Below are 5,418 nucleotides of genomic sequence, written 5' to 3'. Positions count from 1 at the left end.
CTTGATCTTCTCGAGTCTGGAATCATACCGCAACATGAAATTTACTTCACTCTCAACTGAGAAACATGAAAAGATCCTCCACACGCCCATAACTCGGGGCTATATCTCGAATCAAGGTGGAATTTCAACACCTAATTGTTCTTCTATCATCACATAGCCACAGCCGTCACTTCCACTTACAGGGACACTACCGAACATATAAGTTCAAGAACACTTGTTCACACAATCAGCACCTCGGTGCTCAAGCCATAGGCAAAGATCCGGCCTCAAGTCCTCCATACTGGCCCAACATAAACTCACAGAGATCACATCTCGCCCCTCGATCGGGGAGTTACAATCCATCAAGGCACATCTGATACTGAGCGCTCATGCGCGCGTACGAACGCGTGGAAGGAATTGCAAGAGTTACCCTCCAAGCTGAATCAAGGACGCACGATAAGAATTCAAGAATGTGAAGTTTTCTTAAAGGTTCCGCAGCCTCTCGAGGATAAATACAAACGTCTCTGTACCGATCCGCAAGACTCTACTAAACCTGCTCATGACTCGTGAGACCGATGTAACCTAGGCTCTGATACCAACTTGTCACGACCCTAACCCCGATCCGGTCGTGATGGTGCCTCTCGTGAAGACAAGGCCAGCCAACCGACCAAACAGCCTTTTTAGAATAGTTAATATTAATAAACAGTTTTAGCATAACTAAATAATCACAGTCTAAGCAAAGATTTCTTTATTAAGTGCGGAATACAGCCCAAACACAGCCCAAACCAGGGTGTCACAAGTCACGAGCATCTATTAGAGTATAAATACAACTAGAAGGCCGAAATAAACAAAGTAGGACTGATATGCAAAGGATGAAATGCGGTGCTGCGAACGCTGGCAGCCACCTCGCTAAACTCCTATAACTCTGCCTCCGATCAGCCAAAACCCGCTACCGGGTGTATAAATACCTACATCTGCACACAGGGTGCAGGGAGTAAAGTGAGTACTCCAACTCAGTGAGTAATAAAGGTAAATAACAACTGAGCAGTAAGAAATCACGTAAAGCGAACCATCATGCTATATAGAAGCAGTGTAAAACCCTTTGAGAAAAGCAGTGAAGCTGTGAAATCTTTAGAAAATATCTTAGCTCAGTTTAAACCTCTTTTGAAAATGACTTTTTAACAGTTACGCAATGATTGCAAAAGAGTTAATGCCAATAAGTACAGAAAATCCGCCCCTCGGGCACAAATACCACAGTATAACAGGTAAAATGACAAGTAAATATGAAAGATGAACACATAAAGGTTCGCCCCTCGGGCAATATCTCAGAACAGTACCAGCCCCTCGGGCTAACTCTCACAACACTCTCAGCCCCTCGGGCTCTCTCTCTCATATCACTCTCAAAATAGTATCATGTAGTAACCGCTGCGGCGTGCAGCCCGATCCATATATTTTGTTGATGGGGCTCACTGGGGGTGTGCAGACTCCAGGAGGGGCCCCTTATGGCCCAAGCGCAATATCAAGCCACCTCGTGGCATCATCTCTCGGCACTCGGCCTCACATCACTCGGCACTCGGCCTCACATCACTCAAGCCACCTCGTGGCATATAAATATATCTCAGGCCCTCGGCCCCATATCACTCAGCATATCCTCACATATGGCCCTCGGCCTCACTTAGTCCGAAAATCATCACAAGCCCCTCGGGCAATAGTAAAACAATAGTTCTCAGGCCAAAACATCATTTAGAAATATCATTTAAGTTTCAAATCCGAGTAAGAGTGGCTGAGTTTGTAAAACATTAGATATCAACAGGATTGAGTTCAAGTAATAAGTCAACACGGTGAGGAAATAGTGATAAAAATCCCGGAGGGTTCAAATAGTTGGCACGAAGCCCAAATATGGCAATCAGCCCAAGTCATGATGATAACAAACAAGTTTTAATCAAATACACGGTAAATTCATCAATCGGGACGGACCAAGTCGCAATCCCCAACGGTGCTCTACCCCACGCTCGCTATTCGACGTGCAAGTCACCTCAATATAGCACTACGATGTGCAATCCGGGGTTTCAAACCCTCAGGATATCATTTACAATCATTACTCACCTCGAACCCGAGAAATCTCTAGCTCGCGACGCCTTTGCCCCTCAAATCGGCCTCCACGCGCGAATCTATCCAAAACCATAGCGAATACGTCACAATATGCTAAGGGAACAAAACCCAAGCGAAAATAATCGAAAAATATCAAAAATCTCGAAATTAGCAAAACCCGAGCCCACTTCTCGAAACTCAAAAATTTTCACATCAACGGGTTACTTATCTCGCCACGAGTCCATACATATCAAAAACTCACAAACCCGACCTCAAATGGCCCTTCAAATCCCAATTTAAAATTTCAAAATCCCAAGCCCTAGTTCTTCCCTTTTTAGCTAAATTTCCATGACTTTCTAGGTTGATTCCACAATATAATCACGTTTTTGGTTATTAAAACTTACATCCAATCAATCCTCTTCGAATCCCTCTTCAATTTCTCCCAAGGAGCTCTCAAAATGTTCAACAATGGTGGAAAAAATGACTTAAGCTCGTGGAATAAAATGTTTAAAAACCCTTCTGCCCAGCTACTGATTCCTTCTATGCGATCGCGGCCCCAGGCTCGCGATCGCGAAGAGCACTATTTCAAGACCTCCAACTTGACCTATGCAAACGCGATGAATGATTTCCCAGAACTATGCGAACGTGGCCCTCCTGATGCGAACGCGGAGAACAACTTAGCTGGACCCTCAATTTCCACTACGCGAACGCGGACCATTCACTGCGAACGCGAAGCTTCACCATTTAACTCTCTGCGATCGCGAACGCGATAAACAAATCTCAGGCCTCCCAAATTCCTTCTATGCGAACGCGGGGGACCTCCCGCAATCGCGAAGATCAAAATTCCTCTGCAATAGCTGCTGCATTTCTGCAATTTCCTAAGACCCAAAAACCTTCCGTTAGCCATCCGAAATCACCCCCAGCCCCCAGGACCTCAATCAAAAGAGCCAACCCATCCTAAAACATCATTCAAACTTGTTCCAATCATCAAAACACCTCAAACAACACCAAAACCATCAAATTACATCGAATTCAAGCCTAAGTTCTTCTAAAACTTCCGAAACACGCATTTGATCAAAAACCCAACCGAATCACTTCCGAATGACCTGAAATTCTACACACACATCCAAAATCACATAACGAAGCTACAGCAACTCTCGAAATTCCATTCCGGCCCTCGGATCAAAATCTCACCTAACAACCGAAAATCGCCAAAATACTAACTTTGCCAATTCAAGCCTAATTCTACACTGGACCTCCAAAACCACTTCTGATCACACTCCTAAGTCATAAATCACCCAACGATTCTAACCAAATCATAAAAATTCCGATCCGAACTCATATACAAATAAGTCAACTCTTGGTCAAACCTTTCAAATTCAAAGCTTTCAACTGAGACTGTTCTTTCAAATTCATTCCAAATTTTTCTAAAAATCAAAACCAACGATCTACATCAGTCATAATACATTGCACGGGGCAAGTCATGCCCGAGAACTGGCGATCAAAGTGCAAAAGCTCAAAACGACCGGTCGGGTCGTTACGATATATATATATATATATATATATATATATATATATATATATATATATATATATAACCATGTATAAATAGTATATAAATATATGTATACTTGCTAGAAAAATAAATACTAAATTCAATTGGCTATTTGTGTATATATGTATATATAACACCATGTATAATTAGTATATTAATATATGTATACTTGCTAGAAAAAATAAAGAGCAAATTTCATTTGTAGCCGGCCGGTGGAAACTATTATCATTCGTTAGCCATGTATTGATCCATACAATTTATAGCGCCAAACAAATTATAATGGCTAGCCTAATTTGGTCTTCTCCGCATACCGACAAACATTATTGTAAAGCCTAAATCGTTCATCCACCTTCTCATTAAAGTTGCCGCATGTTCCTTAGGCTATTGTTGGTTTAACCCAGATTAACTTCGTCATCCATCTAATATTCTTATTTTTCTTTTTGAACAAACGTATCCTACTAGTTCTCATTAAACAATTGTAAAGCCTAAATCATTTATCCACTAGTAGAAAATATTGACTTGGCCATGATTAATTTTTGTCCTAACCTCATCATGTTTGATTTTTGCTTCTGTGCATGCTAAAGCTAATAAGAAGCAAGTTTAAGAGCTGGAAATATCATGTGTTCTTCACTTTGAATGAGGGCTTTATATACGCAAAGTACTTTAATTGATTTCGTTGATGCTACCTACGAAGTTTCTGTCTTTTTCGAGTTGATGGTTAAGGACTCAAAGCCTCATGTATTATAGACCAGAATAACAAGGGGAAATACTTTATACTCTCTGCGTTTTATTTAACTATTTTAACACGAAATTTAATAAAAAAAGAAGTATATTCAAAACTAGTAGTCTTAAATATGCCATATTTTTTTTTGGATAATAGCGTTCAGGATACATTAATGATACATTAAGGATACATTGTAAAATGCACGATACATTCTATATTTATACAAAATGTATACATCGTAGAACAGTCTATAACTTTGGATACACAAAAGCGCTCAGGATATATTAATGATATATTATGGATACATTGCAAAATGCACGGTACACTCTATATACAAATTTTATGTAATATATATATATATATATATATATATATATATATATATATATACACACACACACACACTAAATAGACTGTCACTATACAAAAAATATATATACACTAAATAGACTGTCACTATACAAAAAATATATTAAAATAGACTGTCACTCTATAATTTATATACAATGGACTGTTACTATACAAAATATATAAAAAATAGACTGTCACTATACAAAAATATACTAAATAGACTGCCACTATACAATTTATTTACAATAAACTGTCACTATACAGAATATATACAAAATAGGCTATCACTATACAAAATATATACAAAATAGACTATCACTATAAAATATATACTAAATAGATTGTCACTATACAAAAATATACAAAATAGACTGTCACTATACAAAAAATATACAAAATAGACATTTCGGGCTATTAGATGTAATTAGTTTGGGTCAAAGGGCCATTCCGTGTCAATGGAAAAAAATAGTAAAGATAGCAGGGGCTAGCCTGTTTTCAGACTGGTCATTCAAAAATAGCCAGCGTTTGTAAAGTCATTAAAAAATAGCCACTATTTTGCTTCAACACGAAAAATTCCAGCATAATATACTGGAGATCGGTGCACTTGTGTATGAACTTCCAGCATATTATGCTGGATCTCCAACACGCGGAAAGTTCCAGTATATTATGCTGGACCAGTATATTATGATGGAACTCCAGTATATTATACTGGAGTTCC

The sequence above is a fragment of the Nicotiana attenuata genome, unplaced genomic scaffold (assembly GCF_001879085.1).
Source record: "Nicotiana attenuata strain UT unplaced genomic scaffold, NIATTr2, whole genome shotgun sequence".
Lineage (NCBI taxonomy): Eukaryota > Viridiplantae > Streptophyta > Magnoliopsida > Solanales > Solanaceae > Nicotiana > Nicotiana attenuata.
This window is presented reverse-complemented; position numbering follows the sequence as displayed.